The following is a 19050-nucleotide window of genomic DNA, read 5'->3' on the forward strand; positions in this document are numbered from 1 at the left end:
ATGTTCCTAGTTGATTTCACATGCTACTTGCCTAATGATACTGTAACATATGATTATAACTAAATCTAGAGCTGCTGCGGGAGCAGTGGGGAGAGTCAGTTTTTCAATTCCTTGTGTAGTACTGCAAGACTCGAGGGGACTCCCCTGCATATACCTGGGCACCTCTGCAGCTCAGGAAATTCTTGCTTCCCAGTATGTAATGGACACCTACTCTTTTTGTATGCCCAGCCTCCTTTCCTCTCTTTTCTGGTAACCGGGTTCTCTTTTGGGGATTCCACTCTCCTGTGTGCAGTTTTCGTGAGATTACCTTGTCATCATCAACTGGTTAAGTGATGGTCACGTGATCTAAGCCTGGCCAATCAGCTGTTCTCTCCTGGGAATCTGAATCTTCAGTGGGGTCTGTAAGACAAAGATGGCCGTTATTAATTCCTTCCATCAGAGGCGCCCTGAGGAGATTATCCTTAGAGCCTCCAGCCCTACTCTTTCAGCCTTTCCAGATTTTTCCAATAAAGTCCCTTATCCCCTTTTTAATTTTGTCAATTCACTTCTGTTGCTTGCAACAAAACCCCCAATTGATACACAGCTGCACTGTCCCCGAGGCTTCTGGGGTGGCATGTGCACATACCCTCCAAACCCTCCTTCAGAAGGAAAGGTCATGTTTATACCTTTTTAGTGCAGAACTTCTGAAGGGAAAGCCCTGACTTGGAAAAACAGTGTTCGAAAGATAGAGTTACTTCTCTAAAATGTGACATTTATCTTTAAATGAATTGCAGAGGAGCATCCCTCACTGAGCACCTACCTGCCTTTCAGATTTCAATTGTCATGCATTTTTTTTCCCTTAGAAGGTGGCACAGTGTACTGAGAAGATGATCTACATTCTGGCATCAAATTGCCATGTACAAATCCTGGCTTTGTGTCTTAACTAACCTCAATTTCCTCACCTGTTAGAAGAAAATTGTAAAATCTACTTCATGAGATAGTTGAAAAAATTAAATAAGGTGATTCACCTAAAGTGCTTAACACAGTGCCTGGTACATAGTAGATCCCCAACAATGTTGACTATAGGGACAATAAACTGAAATACACTTCCTTAGATTTCCTTTTATTTGATCTGTATGGCACCTCTCTTGGGATAATAGGATGAAGCAAATATGATATTACTTAGACATAAGGATACAGTGTGACCTACCATCATCAGTTCAACATGTGTTTAGAGTTATTTAGCAAGTAGTGATCTTAAGAGTCTTGAATCAGGGACTTTGAGTCTTGAGATAAAGTTCTCTATATTTAATTATTATCATTACATTTTCTTTCTCTGTCTTTTTCTCTCTCTTTTTGTCTTTTTTACATTATCTCTTTGTGGTTCCTCTTTCTGTTTCACTTCTTTATTGTTAAACCTTGTAGGTGAACAGCAACTCTAGTTCAAGAAATAGTTATTGAGAGCCAGGCTCTGAACATAAAGATGAATTAGAATGCTTTCTATCCTTAAGGCTTCACACTCCCCTTCATCTTCATTTCCATTGCTTTCATTGACATTTGGTCGCTTGGGAACTTTTACCCAAATGGTTGAAAGGACTTCCTAACCCATTTTTCACCTCTTATTCGGATCTACTTTCCTCCCACCCCTCAAATCTCTCTGCTAGATTAATCTTCCTAAAATTCAGCTCTGATTACATATATCAGCAAAAGCCCCTAATGCTGTTCATTATCTACCAAATAAAGTCATCAGTCTTCTTTCTGGTGTGTGTGGTTCTCCACAATATGGTGTCGCATTTTCATCTTGGTCTCCTCCCTGTTTCTCCCTTGCCCTGACCATCAGCTGTTCCTCCCCAGCAGGTTCCACATTTCCCTAACCAGTCTTTGATTCATTTCCAATCCCCTTCCAACATGGATCAAAACCCTGCCCATTCTTTAAGGCCAAGAATACATTGCACTCGTTCAAGTTTATCCTGGTGTCCCAAAGCACAGAAAGGCTCTCCCTCCTCCGAGCCCTTATAGCATGTTGTAACTGTGTTCATCTTTAAAGAGCTCTGTCCTGTGTTTCACAGATATTGAGGAATATGGTAAGACATGATTGTAAAAACAGAGACTCTAAAAGGTGCTTTTGAGAAAGGAGGGGGAATTTAGCTTTGTCTGGAAAATTTGAAGCAAAGGATTCATCTTCCAGAGAAATTTTATATGAGGTCCTATCTGCCTGGAAGTCAGTCAGTGAACTGATGACTACCAAAAAGCCTGGGTAATTAAAATTTTAGTAAATTTCTTGGGACAGTTTTAATTCCTTGAGATAGCTCATGCCTTTAGATAGGAAGGGAGAACATTAGCACAGACTCTCATGATGATTAGAGACTAGCATGGGGGTGCGCCTGGGGGGCTCAGTTGGTTAAGCATCTGCCTTCAGCTCAGGTCATGATCCCGGGGTCCTGGGATCGAGCCCTGCATTGGGCTCCCTGTTCTGCTGGGAGTCTGCTTCTCCCTCTCCCTTTGCCCCTCACCCCACTCATGCTCACTCTCTCTCGCTCTCAAATAAATGAATAAATAAAATCTTAAAAAAAAATAAAGGCTAGCATGGAACTATTTTCATTTTGCTAAAGGAGATAGCAGCCAGAAGACACTCCTAGAGGATGGGTGGTTTTGGAGTTTTCCATACCTTCTTGGGACTAGGTAAGTTATTTTTCTTTCTTCCATAATGATTTGGATCCTGGGATCCTTGTCCAGTTCATTTCCTGGTTCTTTGCAGAAACCTTGTGTACAAGAGTCACTATCAAGAAACTGAGAAAGAGGAGATACTGAGAAAGAGGAGATACGGTATTACCCAGGCTTTTTGGCAGTCAACAGTTCAATATAGTATTTAACTTATTATTGTATTCATTACATGTGTATTTAACTTCCACATTAAGCCATAGGCAGGTATTATTTTCTCCATTTTTATAGGTGTCAGAATATTAGAGAGGTTTATGAACTTGTCTAGGATTACACAAGAAGTGTTGAAATAGTATTCAAACTGAGATCACATTTTTTCTGGTTCCATTCATATCTTCCTACCACCCCTTCCTTGTTATCTGTTTACCTTTTTGTACTTTCTCTCCTATTTGACCCTAGAACTATCCTGTTGCTCCAACTCCCCACTAGTCTTTCTCACTGCCATATCAATCTAAATCCTATTCTTCACCTTCTCCCAGAATCAAAGAGGACTTTCCCTGTGACCCACTTTTTCAGGGCTAGGTTATAAGCTAAACTATCAGTGATTTATCCATGACTCAAAGACTGTAAAATTATCCCCTTATGATTTTGGATTTATTTATTTCTCTGTTTAATTCCATCAATTTTGCTTTCTGTATTTTGAAGCTTATGTTAATAAGCACATACAAATTTAAGATTGCTACATCTTTCTAATGAATTGACTCTCATCATTATGAAATGTTTCTCTTTATCTCTGGTAATATTCCTTATCTTAAAGTGTACTTTGTCTGATTTTATAGCCACACCACTCTCTTATGGTTAGCATTTGCATAATAATATCTTTTTCCATCCTTTTAATTTTAAAGTCTTTGGGTCCTTTTATTTGTTTATTTATTTATTTATTCATTTATTTATTGAAAGAGAGAGAGAGTGTGTGTGTGTGAGCAGGGTTGAGGCAGAGGGAGAGAGAGAATCTTAAGCAGCCTCCACACCCAGCAGGGAGCCTGATGCGGGTCTCAGTCTCAGGACCTTGAGATCATGACCTGAGCTGAAATCAAGAGTCAGACATTTAACCAACTAAGCCATCCAGGTGCCCCCTTGAGTCCTTATATTTAAACTATGTCTTCTGTAAATAGTGTATAGTTGAATCATTGAGTTATTTTAAAAAAAATCAAGTCTGCTAGTCTCTATCTCTTAATTGGAACGTTTAGTTCATTAACATTTAATGTAATTGTTGGTATAGCTGGATTTATGTTTCCCATGTTGCTATTTGTTTTCTGTTTGTTTTTATAAAGAACTGCATTTGAATAAGAAACTCATGGATACAAAGCTTTTAAACTTATTTGGTAATATTTTAGACTATCTTAGTTGATCAAGTAAAGGGGTCTTTCTGATATCTCTCAAGTATTGCCAGGTAAGCCATCTGAATTTTTTCCTATGCTCTAATTACATATACTTCGGCCACTTTCAGTTTTTACTTCCATAAATGATGTCTCAGAGACCATCATCACCTATGCCCTGTTTGGGGCTGATGTAATAGAATTGAGTTCCAGAAGAAGAATCATTGAGTCAGAGCATTAAACATTTGTACGGTTAATGATACACATTACTGTGTTGTTTTCCATATGGGTGGTACCATGCAACCAGCAATGCACAAGAGTACCAATTTTTCCACACCTGCACCAGCATTGAATGTTATTATTTATGTAAACATTATTTTATTTCCAAATTTAATTATACCATAACTTCTGGGATTATATTTAATATATCTTAAAATTTTGATGGTTCTGTGAGAATCTCCAGAACGGTAGAGAAAAATACAAAACATCTTGCTTATTATGCAGAAAATTTTAAAGAATGTTTCTATGCAGGCAGAGTAAAAATATTTGTGGAGAAGATCCAGGGAGACTAAAGAATTCCCTGGTTGATTCCCAAGGAACAAAATTGCCACTTAATAGATCACTGTACCCTCTCTTCTTCAAAACCTCATACCAAATCTATATTCTATTTCATTCTAAGGCATTGTCTCAAAAGGAATTTGCAAGATGCAAATTTTGATGCACCTAAGGGACAGCTATGTGCTTAGAATAGTGTTTGCCCCTCCTCCATCAGAGGAAAATGAAAATCTTTGCTAATTAAGTACCTTTGTAATAAGGAAACATAATGATTTCTTTTTTTTTTTAAAGATTTTTTTTTTTATTTATTTGACAGAGAGAGAGACAGCGAGAGAGGGAACACAAGCAGGGGGAGTGGGAGAGGGAGAAGCAGGCTTCCTGCCGAGCAGGGAGCCTGATGCGGGGTTCGATCCCAGGACCCTGAGATCATGACCTGAGCCGAAGGCAGTCGCTTAACCAACTGAGCCACCCAGGCACCCCGGAAACATAATGATTTCTATTATGCAATCAAGTATGAGCATTTCTTTCATTATAAACTGCAATTCTTCTTTGTTATATGAAAGCAAGAACTAATTTTATTTTCAGATCAATAGTTGTTGTGCTGAGTTAATAGATGTGAAATGTTAACATAGTATAAAATAGCAAATTAGGCTGCTTGAGTTTGGGAACATCTTTCTAATCAGACCACATGGCTTTGGCCAGGCATGCATCAGCAGAGTTTTCTGGATTGTAGAGACCTTCCTGGTTGAGACAGGCCTCTTAAAAAATCACAATGGGACTTTGAATAAATGCTTTCATCTCTTAGGCCTGTCTCATAAAGTTGGTGTGGTTCTGAAATGTGTTTTCTCAAGGGGTGTAATGCATATTTGCTTTTTGCTGGGCGGGCTGAGACAATAATGATTGCAATCAATAAGAAACTCTTTCATCAGTAGAGTTTTATGACAGCAGCTTTAAGGGTCTCCTGACATGAGATGAACTCAGTTAAGTTTTATTGGTAATTTACCAGATATACTTCATGAAATCTACTCAGAGAAGTTCAGAAGTCATTTATCTGCAACCACTGAAAACCTCCAAAGATTATAAGAGCACAAACCCATTTCCAATCTGGCCAATCTAGCCAGCTCACAACTTCTTTTATTTTATTTTATTTATTTTTTAATTTTTTAAAGTTTTTTTGCCAGCTCCCAACTTCTATACCTAAACTCTCACAGGGACACTGGCTGATACAGATTTTCAATCCCAGTTTTTTTTTTTTAATTAAAATTTAAAATTCTTTAAAATTAAAGATTTTATTTATTTTTTGACAGAGAGAGAGACAGCGAGAGAGAGAACACAAGCAGGGGGAGTGGGAGAGGGAGGAGCAGACTCCCCCCTGAGCAGGGAGCCCGATGCGGGGCTCGATCCCAGGACCCTGGGATCATGACCTGAGCCTAAGGCAGACACTTAACGACTGAGCCACCTAGGCGCCCCTCAATCCCAGTTTTATTCCTCTTCTTTACCTGTCTTTCCTCTAAAACCTATATGTTTGCATGTGCATGCATGCACGTGTGCACACACACACACATACACCCTATCTAGCTGCTCCCCGTAAGCGGAAGATACTCTGGTTTTGGTAGTATCCTAAGCTCTGACCTTCTTCATGAAGCTTTAAAAAATCATCATAAAACATTCCTAAACTATTTATGAGTTGTAGTGATGCTTTAGGTCTCTTTTTTCATGTAAGCCCTACAATGGTATTTTGAGGTGACTGTTCTATTCTTCCATCAGTGGAGGAAATTGAGGCTCAGCAAAGTTAAGCAACTTGCCCAAGGTCATGCGATTATGACTTGATAGATGAGGAAACTAAAGCCAGATCTAACTTGACTTCAAAGCCCATAATCTTGCCAGATACCACTTTGGCTTCCAGGAGGACCTAGGTACCTGAACACTTGCTTTAACCTTGTCTGGCCCAGTGAGTAGGTGAATTACCCATACTCCACTTACTCAGATTAGAGTAGAAAGGTTGAGGGAAGACGTGCTTTACAAACGCAAAAGGCACTATGGAAGTGTAAGTGATGAGATTATTTGTCATTTGTTTCAAGGTCAAATGAAGACTTTTAAGAACCTCCAAGTATCTCCCAGCATCGTTGCAAGACTTCTAGAAATTTCTTTATATTTACTCCTTTGGGTTAATGGGTCAGGCCCATCTTGCTTCTTTTACCTTCCTCGGCCAGAACCAATTCATCCATTAAGTACAGTAGGCACAGTACCTAGGGCCAATGGTACTTTTAGAAGCCCAAAAAAATGTTTTAATTTGTTTTAATCAGAAGAAAAAAGTGAATATAATCCCAAAATTTGGACCCTTGGTGTACTCTAGAGCGTCCTGATTCACCTTTGAAGCATTTGTTATGTATGCTCTGTTGCTGTGTTTCTTTTGTGTGATTCCTACATTGGCTTAAGATCTATCTTCCTCTTTTACACCTATGTATTTTCACTGTGTGTGCCTGGCACTTAGCACAGAGCCTGAGACTTGTTAGAAGCTCAATAAATAGTTGTTGAATGAATTCATGATTGGATAAGAGTCTTTATAGCCAGCGAAGTCCTGTGTCCAGTGGTCCAGGGCAAGCTCTGGGTACCAATGTAGCCTATACACCCCTCTTACGCCTTCCCAACCCATGTAATGGGGTTCTGATTCATTGTGCTCTGGCTCACTTGGTTACCTTGTATGGCACCCCAGATTCCTGGAAATGGTGCTCAGTCTGTCCTCTACTCAGAGACTGGAGCCCTGCCACCCCAGCCTGGACCAGGCAGTCATATTTGAAGGTTTACCTCATTTACTTCTGTGGTATAGGATGACATTTTTGGCAAGCATGACTAGCACTCTCCCTGGCTCCTAAGAGTTCAAGTCCTGTCTCAATTCAGCCCTTGCAAGCTGTGCTCCAAGACTAGCCTGCAGCAATGTAGTTTCTGGGACCCTTGGTCCTGTTGACCCCAGATGTCTCTTTCTCCACCGTGGCTTGTGTGTCTCTATAGACTTCATGCTATTGCCTGCCCTAGGACAAAACAGAAGTTACGGAAAACCTCAGCTGAAATGAGAAGAGGTTTTCACACTAAAGTGTTTTCATCCATGAACACCAAGTGATTTTCTTTTCTGAAAACCTGTGGTTCAGGTGAAGCTGGGGAATGTGAAAGGCATGATCAATATATTTCTTATTATGAAGCAATGTATATTCATTATTGAAAATTTATAATATAAAGACAAGCAAAAGAAGGAAATGAAAATCATTCAATGTATGTTTTTCTTTTTGCTCATCTGTAGTTTCAGTTTTCAACACCGAATATGTTTTTTTTTTTTAAATGTCTCATCTTATTTATTTGTTACTCTTAGCAAGTCTCATTTTTGACTGGGCTCAGACGTAGAGGTAAAAGCTCTGAGAGGACGGCCTCTGTCTCTCAGCAATCTGTCCCTAGAGTTTTTCTTTGGCCTCCTTCCTTCTCTTGGCCAAAAGTTTAGCATATTCTGCAACCTCCTCATTTTTCTTAGTGCACTGTTTCTTTGGAGCAATACGCCGATATTTAAGCTGGAAGACACGTGGAATAACAAGATGCTGAATCCTGGGTCCGTTGTTCTAGATGTCTTACTTTCCTTGTTTAGGGGCTTTCTCACACATCCTGGCAGATGTCATCTTCTGTAGAGAGATTGAAAAGTAGGTGGACTCTGCCAGCCCTTTTGGATTCCAGGCAACAAGATACAGTAGTATCAGTGAGTCCAGGAATATCCTCTTTCTTTACAAGGACCAAGCTGAGAACACTCAGATTGGCATCCACAACATAACCATGAACAGATTTGTGTTTTCTTTTTCCAGTTCTCCTTAGTCTGTAATAGGAATGCCCCTTACTCAACAGCAGGTAGACACGGCCATGGGTCAAGACACCCTGCTTCATGGGGGAAGCCTTGTTTATCATCCCCTCCACTGATTCCAACCATATTACCTTCCCATTCTTCTTCACTCAGAGCATCAGCAACCACTTCTCTGGCTGTATGCTTCTCATAAAAGGTATGAAGTTTGTCGTCATTGTCCACTTCAGTGAGTTTCTGGCAGCCAGTATCTGGGAAAGAGATGTTCAGTTTCATCCTAACGCAGCCACCCACCTCCAGGGTGCCATGAGAAAGAGAGAATATATATTACTTTTATAAGAAAGAAGTTATTTTCAATTTTAAAAGAGCTCAGAAAGATATACTTCAAAATATTAATAGGTTTTTTTTTTTCTGAATTGTAGGATTATAACTAAATACAATATTTTTCTTTGGACTTCTCTTTTTTTTTTTAAAGATATTTTTATTTATTTATTGAGAGAGAGAGAGAGAATGGTAGAGAGAGAGCATGAGAGGGAAGAAGGTCAGAGGGAGAGGCAGACTCCCCGCCGAGCAGGGAGCCCAGTGCAGGACTCGATCCTGGGACTCTCCAGGATCATGACCTGAGCCGAAGGCAGTCGCTTAACCAACTGAGCCACCCAGGCACCCTGGACTTCTCTTTTCTTCCTATCTTTGTGCAATGAGAAGTATGTTACTTTTGTAATTGAGAAAAAGCAATTTCACAATAAATGCTATTAAAATTAATTGCACCACTCAGAAAATGCTTACATTTTGGTGTATATTGTTCAAACTTGTTTTTTTAAGTCTAGATAGAGTTTTTTATTTTATTTTAATTTTATTATTATTATTTTTTTAGATAGAGTTTTTAAAAAAATGGTTATAGTTATACTGTATTGTAACCTTATTTTTAAGCTTATTCTCACATCTTTTTTTTTTAAGATTTATTTATTTATTTTAGAGAGAGAGAGAGAGAGAGAGAGCATGAGCAGGAGGGGCAGAGGGAGAGGGAAAGAGAATCTCAGGCAGACTCTGTGCTGACCATGGAGCCCACACAGGGGTCGATCTCATGACCCTGAGATCACGACCTGAGCCGAAACCAAGAGTTGGCTGCTTAAGCAACTTTGCCACTCAGGTGCCCCTTAAAGATTTTGTTCTTAAGTAATCTCTACACCCAATGTGAGGCTCGAACTTACAACCCTGAGATCAAGAGTCACATACTCTACCAACTGAGCCAGCCAGGAACCACTTAAAAAGTCATTTTAAATGACTGCCTAGTACTCCACTGCACAAAAATAACATAATTTATTTAAATGATTTGCTGTCATTGGACATTTATGTTGTTTCATATTATCGTTGTTATTAATAATACTAATCACTATTTTCTTTAAGAAAATTCCTAGAAGCAGATGGGGCGCCTGGGTGGCTCAGTCATTAAGCATCTGCCTTCTGCTCAGGTCATGATCCCAGGGTCCTGGGATCGAGCCCTGCATCAGGCTCCCTGCTTGGCAGGAAGCCTGCTTCTCCCTCTCCTACTGCCCCTGCTTGTGTTCCCTCTCTCGCTGTGTCTCTCTCTGTCAAATAAATAAATAAAATCTTTAAAAAAAAAAAGGAAAATTCCTAGAAGCGGAATTGTTTGACTTTTTTTTTTTTGCATGCCCGTCTTTAAGGTTTTATGTTCATGCCAGAGTCCCAAAAGATGGCGTTCTGTTGGTAAAGTCAGCACAGGGGGAACTTGAAAGAAGTGAGAACCTGAGAAGGAACAGGAGGAAAAGAGTATGGTCATGGAGGACCGCAGGTCTGGGTTAGGTAATAAGGATCATGGAGACGATATGAAGGTAAATACATGTAAAGCATGGCAGGCTAGGATGAGGCAAAGACTTATGCTCTTGTTGTGGATGTCTGCATCCATCATCCAAAATCCAAAACTTATTCTTGGCTTTGATTCTTTTACTCAGGCTCTTTGCTTGAGTTCCGGATCCTATGTGCAGTCTCATTGCTGTGTTTTAAATTTCTGTCTCACTTTTGCTTAGGGCTGTCATGTAATTTGTTCAGGTTGTATACTGTGCATTTGAGGGGACATCGGTCATTGTAGTTTGTGATTTGTGCAGTGCAAAGCCTGCACAACCCTTTGCAGTGGTCATATGTTTGTCAATCACTATGTTGTGATCCTGCTCTTTTGTTACTTATGAGAGCCCTTGATTCTCAACAGATTCTGGATTAGCTTTTCACATAAACCCCAAATACTATCCCCATTCTTGAGAAGGTTAGTTTTATTAGGAATGCAATGGCATGGATTTATATCCTGGATGGAAGTTTGAGCAACACAATTCCTTCAAACTCAAACTATCTAGGTTTCCTGCAAGTCTCTTTTTCACCTGGCATGGGAACCAGCTAGACTCAGAAGCATTAAATATAACTGATCTTAAAATATATTAAAGATAGAAAAATAGATCCAGCTACCTGGTGTGCAATCCAACCATCCCAGATACTAAAACTTTATGTTCATCCATAATATTTTCCTCTTAGAATAAAAACATCTGAGTGTAATAGTAAAGCAACAGGGACTCACCAAAGAGTGAAATTGTCACCTGCCTGCAGGAGAGGAGACATTTAAAAGCACTCTATTCCTTGTGGCCCTCTCTATTATAAAAGTTTCATGATAAATCCATCCTCAGCTAGTGCCTAGGGTGATTTAAATATATGGCAGCATTGTCTCCAGTGGTCAATTGAGGGATAATGACTTGTAGAACAACCAAAGTGAAACAGAAAATCCGCTTAGTTCAAGCTTTTTGTTCTTTCTTTTTCAAGTGATGGCCACAGTAATTGCAAAGGAAAGGAATAGGTAAAGAGGAGAGAGAGTTGGAGAGACTAAGGGAAAGGATAGAGTCTAGGCTTTGTGCTTACGTACTCCAAATACACACTAAGTAGCATGCTAAAAATCCTGTACAACATGCAGCACATCCCATGTTGAACATCCAAATGGAACATTTCTAACATCGTTACAGTGTTGTTCATAAACAAATAAGTATATATATGGCATAAAGAAATCTTTGGATATATTTTGTGAAGTGGATGATAACAGAAGATTCACCTTTAAAATCTGCCTGTCCCCCCCAGCTCACAATTGTTATGTTTTATACTTTTAAAAATGTCAAAAGCCTTGAAGTTGAAAATCTTCCTCCTCCTCACTCACAGCCCTCCCTTCTGCTCTCTGTTGAGGACAATCACTGATCATAGTCAACTTCAGAGCGCCTTTCCCTTCAAAACATGTTTGCAATGATGGAAAATATATTGTTCATTTGTGAAATTTTATCTGTAAGTAACATGAAGCGCTCATCTTTGCATTTGTTAGGAGTACTTGGCAATAGGCATCCTCGAGAAAAATAAAGTAGAAGTCAGAAAGCTTGAACATTGAGTATTTTAGGCTAACTTCTAGACCATAAGTTCTCTCAAGGTAAAGAGAGTGTCTGATTGTTGGGGGAAAAAAAAATACTTCCTTATCATGTACTCTTGGAATCCAAAGAACCAGAGGTTCAAAGTGAAAACATATGTAACTTCTCTTAGACTTTATATTCTCAAAAGAAGAAAGAAAGAAATGGTGGTGGGGCGGTTTGGGGAGAGGGAGGAAGGATGGAAGGAGGGAAAGAAGGAGGGAAGGAAGGAAGGAAGGAGAATAATCCCTTAAGGCCTGGAACATAATACGTTCTTAATAAAATCTTTTACATTTACCACATTCTCTGAATGATTTTAAGATTTTTCTCTTTATCATTGTTTTAAAGCAATTTGAATATGACATGCTTTGGAATAGTTTTTGAGTTTCTTTTGCTTTGGGTTTGTTGAGCTTCTTTGATTTGTGGGTAATGAAATTTAGAAATATTTCATCCATCATTTCTTTAATTATTTTTTTTCTGCCCCACTCCCTTCTTCAGGGACTCCTGTACCAAATGCCCCATGAATTGTGAGGTTTTCCACTCTGGCTGGTGGGAAGAGGGACTCTTCTTGGCCCTGAATGTTTTCCAGAAATTGTGTCCTTAAATCCTTCCAGGTGTTTCTTTTCCCAGCCTCAGGTGGCTTCCTCACCCACAGGTACTATGAGCACTTAGCTGAAGACTCAAGGGCAACTACTCTGCCAATCTGTGAAGTGCCCTGTGCAGTTTCCTCTTCCCTGGCCCTCTGTACCGTGTGCTCTGGCTGCCTTGGCCTGACTGTATTCCCAGCTGTCCCCAACGCAGGGCGCTTCCGGGTTTTCCCCTCCCTACACCACAGCCTGGAAACTCTCCAGGTAATAGACTGAGCTAATTGCAGGGCTCACCTTGTATGTTTCCCATCTTTCAGGGATCCCTGTTCTTCATTGTGCTATGTCCAATGGCTTGAAAACTATATTTTGCATTTTTGTTTGGTTCAGGCAGAGGGTAAATTAGGTCCCTGTTACTCTATTGTGGCCAGAGCATAAGTCTCAGTAAATTGAATAAATACTTGTTGAATAAATAAATTAATTCTGTGTGATCATAATGGAGACCACCTCTTTATAGTTTTCTTACTATTCCCACCCAGTGGTAGAGTTCATTAAAATGTTTTCACTGAAACTTGTTCTATTCCTTGAAAAACGAAATCAGGAGAGAACAGTAGCTCTTGAGGACAAACATGCTGTTACTATGTGGCCATTTTGTTAGGACGCCATTTCTGTAACAGATGATCTCCAGCTGTTTTATTTTCCTCTCCTTATGTCCCGCTACTAGAGATGGAGAATCCTAGAGCCTGATTGGTCCAGCTGGCACCACATGCTCCTCTCTTGGCTTGGGAGCATAGTGTGTCTCGGTTGACAGTCCTATCAAAGCTGCCTGCTGTGACGGGAAGGTAAGGCCCCAAAAGGAAACAGGGATGCTGTATACAAACAAAAGGGATGGATTCTGTGTAGCTACAACAATAAATGCCTCCTGCTTGATGAAGATATTGATTGGATTTTTTTTTTAGTACTGAAATCTGATTGGCTTACAATATCATGAACTCACAGGTAAATGACTGTTAATTCTTTTCATTGTACTTGCAAGCATTTCTAATGATATGATTCTTAAATGATTGCTATTGCATCCCATTAACAGAAGAACGTATATAAATGTGCCCTGCTGCACACACTTGGCTTCTATTCTGAACACCTGAAAATGCTCTTCTACCTAACATATTTTAGCCCCAGAGTGGCTACAAGACAGTACAAGCCTAAAGGCTTCTGGTCTGGGAACCAGGTCAGGTTGGGTCAGGCAGAGAGCATGATGTGAGGGTAAGAGGTTGTAAGTGGGAAGGTACAGAAAAGGTAGCTGGAGAGATGTCTGTGTGTGTGTGTGTCTGAGTGTGTGTTCTGTGTGTGGGTGGGTGTGGTGTGTGTATTAGAATACAGAGACCATGATTAAGATCTAGGCCTGGGGTGTCTCTGGTGCCCTGATAGGCAGACTGATAAAGCATATGTGGGCAGAAACTGAGACTAAGCAGGGAGGTACAATTCAACCTGAGCTTCAAGGAATAAGTAAAGAACTTACTCTCCAAGTTCTGTAAGATGAGGGATCACAACACGTTGTCCAGGCGCACGAGGAGACATAATATAGCACTACAACTGCTTGTGACCTTTGAGGTTGGATCATTTGTTCCCCAGTGGTTGGTAAGTAACGTATTGATGTTTTGTGGGTTCCTTATAGTCATAGCATCCATTTTTTCCAAGTAGCTTTGTTGGTCCTCAGCTTATTCCTATGGTGGGTTACTTGGATGTCACGGTACTCTTTATTAAGTATCATGAACTACTGATATGGCAAAATGTATACTTTTGTGCTAAATCAGATGTCACCTTATTTGAATTCTTGTACAGACATGCAGTAGTATGTGTCAAAGATTTACAAAGAATCTGAGATAAAAACTTAAAAATAAGAAAAATGAATGCATTATTTTTCTGTGAAAGTAGAAAAAGTCATAATTTTTTCATTTTTCTTTAGTGGAGAACTTTGGTTTAACTTGTATAACACTGGGGTTCTGTGTGAGTAAACATTGAGAATACTTAGAGTGAATGGTCTGTTCTTTTTTTAAAAAGTCTTTTTATTGAAATATAAAATGTGTTTATATATCACATTAGTAATAGTTAATATATATTCACAATCCACCCCTTGCACTATGTGGATCCATGTGCTGCTCAAACCCCCTTTAAGAAAAAGTTCATTTCAGCTGATGGTTACCAGAGGGGAGGTGGGTGAAGGATGGGTGAAATAGGTGATGGGGATTAAGGAGGGCACTGGTCCTGATGAGCACTGGGTGATCAAACTTAAAAAAAATTGGGGGGGGGGCGCCTGGGTGGCTCAGTCGGTTAAGCATCTGACTTTGGCTCAGGTCATGGTCTCAGGGTCTTGGGATGGAGCCCCTTGTTGGGCTCTGTGCTCTCTGCTTCTCCCTCTTCCTCTGCCCCTCCCTCTACTCCTGCACTCTCTCTCAAATAAATAAATAATCTTTTTTAAAAATAAAAAAAAATTTTTTTAAAGAACTCATTCCCCAGTTGCAGGGAGTATGCTTAGCTGACATCCTCTCACTGTTAACACCTTCAGGTCTGCTTTTGAGCTTTTGAGCTGAGGTCATGCTCTTCCCAATGTGACCCCAGCCAAAGACCTGAGTAAGACTTTGTTACAAGGGCCTAGTCATTCTTCCCAGGGAAACTGCTCCAACAAGCGACCTCGCTGTGGCGCTCCAGATGAGTGGGCGGTATCTTTGCTGGCTCTGCCCAGGGTCTGAGAGCCTGTCCTACACAGTCCTGTGCCTCCCCCTTTCCTTTCACAAGCGTTGCCCTCCAACAAACTTTTTGCACACCTGTCTGTTCTCAGCATCTACTTCTGACCCAGCTGAGAGAGAGGTGCACATATCCCAAGTGTCCACCTTGATGACCTTTGCCAAACTTTTCATGTAACCAGCGCATTCAGAAGATAATAAAGAGCACCCTGGAAGTCCCTATGTTATCTTCCTTCCGGTCACCACCCCTCCTAAGAGTAACCCCTATCCTAACTTCTAACAACATAGATTCTTTTACCCCGGTGTAGTGCTTCATAGAAATAGAACGTTAGGGTATCTTTTGTGTTTGACTTCTTTCGCTCAAGATTGTGCATTTTTAAACGTTCTTTTAAGTTCATATAGTTCAGCTGTAAGCTTTTAAGTAAATGCTTGGACTTTTACATCTTTCGCTTCTTATCTCTCTCTCTCACACACACGGCAAGTACAATGAATCTTTTTCAGTTCAATTTTCTATTTGATATAGGGTGTTTATGAAATAATAGTAAAGGTGACATGGGATGTTCAATCTGTAAATTGGCAAAATGTAGACCTGCTGGAATTGTCTGTGCCTCTATTTGTTTCACACTTACAAGTTCTGTGGTTTAGCTGCCACAGTACCTGAGTCATCAGGGATAGGTCACCTTTTACTATTATTATGGAGGATAGTAACTGGTTTCAAAAACAAAAAACAAAAAAACACCAATGGGCCACCAATAGCTATACCTATAGTAAGTAGATCTTTCCTGAGTTTTAATCAATTCACTAGCTTTGCCCTAGAGAGATGGGGATCTTATTACACAATATTTTTTTTTTTTTGCTCAATTCCAAAGACATTTCTTCACTCATTAACTACCTCATCGTTCAATAGCTTCTAGAAAAACTCCTATTTCTTAAGGGGCTTGATACTCTAAGATTTCACCCATTAAATATATATATATATTTAAAGACTTTCCACCTTTCGATTCTTACTCCCTACCCTATTTAGGAGCATTCTTGAAAATAATAAAGGGAAATTTAAAGGCATTTTGCCTAACTGAGCACATGTACTTATGTATATTATAAAGAGTCCTCTGGTGAGAGGGCAGCTTCTAAGGTCTTTTTGTTTATAGCTTTATTCTTGGTGGGATTATTTGCTTTATTGTTGGTGGGATTATTTGCGAACCACTTCAGAAAGAGAATTCTCCATTCCTCCCTGGAGCAGGAATTCTCTTGCTACAAATTGCTATGCTTTTGCATATGATTTTGTTTCAAATTCTTGAAACCAAAATGGTGGTTTAATATAGCTAGCCTTCTCTTTCCATTCTTAAAAATACTCACAAATATTCATGTTAGAAAGACAAATGAAACCAGGGTTCTGCAATCTAGAAAATCTTTTTTTTTCTTAACGCAGGGAACTGTTAGTATTATTGACCACATATAAACTCCTTATTGGCTTTCTTGGGGAATCAACTTTAATAGAGTACTTTAATAGAGTAAACTTTAATAGAGTAAATGAATGAATTGATATAAAGGCCTTTATAGTTTCTTACCATGTTAGAACTAAAAATGATCTTAAAAATAATCTAAGATAACCACTGCTCACCCCATACAGTTGGGGAAGCTGACACAGAGAACAGGGAAATGACTCTCCACATTGCCCCACTGATAGATCTGAGGCTTTTCACACTGTCTCCTCTTTAGGGACCCCAGGGTAGACTGGACCATTGTTCTTCAGAGGTTGTCAGTGTGTTCACCTCTAATTTACATATCTTTGGGAAAGAAATGACTGACATCTGAGGGTCATCTCATTTACCTCAACATTTGAAGTTACTCTAACCTCTTCCAACAGTGTCTCTTTCAATGTCCAAAACATATATTTGACAGTTCACCCAACTGAAATATACTGGATGTACCAGATTTAGGCAGGGAGTACATTGTCAGGAGGAGAAGACAACAATTACAACACCATGTGAAGAGTGTGATAACAGGAGAGTTATGGAGGGACCCCCAACCCAGACTTGAGAGGGGGGTTGAGGAAGATGGGAGATGAGAAGAACACTTTGAGGAATGGGGAGAACATGTCATGTCCAAGAGTCATGCCTGTGAGTCTACAGGGAAAAGTGTTTTTTGATTTACTATGGAGAAAACCAAAAAGGAAAACAATAAACTCTGGTAGAATTTTGCTTTGAATGGAGAACTTAATCTAAGGTTAGGAAAACCAACAAGCTCTGGTGGGAAGAATACTGGATGGGAAGTCTGGAAACCCAGGCTGTCCTCCTGACTATGCTGCTAACTGGCTGTTTGACCAGGGCAAGTCACATAATCTTTTTAGGTTTTAGATTCTTCACCCAAAAAATAAGGAATGAAAGATGATATCCGAATTTCCTCAGATTCTAGCATCTAAGGATTCTATGAGTCTAGGTAGCTTTATGCACTTACATCTACTTCACAAGGAAATGTAATGAATAAAATTTCTGAATTTTATCCCATCCTGATCCTCATTACATTAGAATTTTATTAAATCCACTTTATTTAGAGAGACATACGCAATGTGGACTTCCCAGGGACTTCTTTTCCTTTTCTAAGGGGAAGGAGAATAAATATTTACAACCTATTGTATTTCAGGTATTTTATTTAACCATTGAAATAATACTGCAGACTAGGTGTTACTACTTTCATTTTACAAATGGGGGAACTGGGACCACAGATGTTTTACTTTATTTAAAATTCAAGTTAGTTAAACATATAGTATATTATTAGTTTCAGGAGTATAGAATTTAGTGATTCATCAGTTGCATGTAACACCCAGTGCTCATCACATCACGTTCCCTCCTTAATGCCCATCACCCAATTATCCCTTCCCCCCACCCACCTCCCTTCCAGCAACCCTCAGTCTGTTCCTTATAGTTAAGAGTCTCTTATGGTTTTCCTCCCTTTCTGTTTTATCTCATTTTATTTTTCCTTCCCTTTCCCTATGTTCATCTGTTTTGTTTCTTAAGTTCCACATATGAGTGAAATTATATGGTATTTGTCTTTCTCTGACTAACTTATTTTCCTTAGCATAATACCCTCTAGTTCCATCCACATCATTGCAAGTGGGAGATTTCATTGTTTGATGGCTGAGTAATATTCCACTGTATTCATGAACCACATCTTTATCCATTCATCCGTTGATGGACATCTGGGCTCTTTCCATAGTTTGGCTATTGTGGACATTACTGCTATAAACATTGAGGTGCATGTGCCCCATCACTATTTTTCTATCTTTGGGATAAATACCTAGTAGTGCAATTGCTGGGTTGTAGGGTAGTTCTATTTTTAACTTTTTGAGGAACATCTATACTGTTTTCTAGAATGGCTGTACCAGTTTGCATTCCCACCAACAGTGTGAGAGGGTTTCCCTTTCTCTGCATCCTTGACAACACCTGTTGTTTCCTGAGGTGTTACTTTTAGCCATTCTGACAGGTGTGACGTGGTATCTCATTGTGGTTTTGATTTGTATTTCCTTGATGCGGAGTGATGTGGAGCATTTTTTCATGTGTCTGTTGGTCATTTGTATGTCTTCTTTGGACAAATGTCTGTTCATGTCTTCTGTCCATTTCTTGACTGGATTTTTTATTTTTGGGTGCTGAGTTTGAAAAGTGCTCTAGAGATATTGGATACTAGCCCTTTATCTGATATGTCATTTGCAAATATCTTTTCCCATTCTGTAGGTTGCCTTCCAGTTTTGTTGATTGTTTCCTTTGCTGTGCAAAAGCTTTTTATCCTGATGAAGTCCCAATAGTTCATTTTTGCTTTTGTTTCCCTTGCTTCTGGAGACACATCTAACAAGAAGTTGCTGCG

At 39.6% G+C, this 19050-nt stretch overlaps 1 pseudogene; it reads right to left on the reverse strand.

Moving 5' to 3' along the window:
* Positions 1–7963: 7963 nt before the first annotated feature.
* Positions 7964–8688, reverse strand: LOC113911076 (annotated as a pseudogene).
* Between the last annotated feature and the right edge of the window lie 10362 nt (positions 8689–19050).

The sequence above is a fragment of the Zalophus californianus genome, chromosome 12 (assembly GCF_009762305.2).
Source record: "Zalophus californianus isolate mZalCal1 chromosome 12, mZalCal1.pri.v2, whole genome shotgun sequence".
NCBI classification, from domain to species: Eukaryota; Metazoa; Chordata; class Mammalia; order Carnivora; family Otariidae; genus Zalophus; species Zalophus californianus.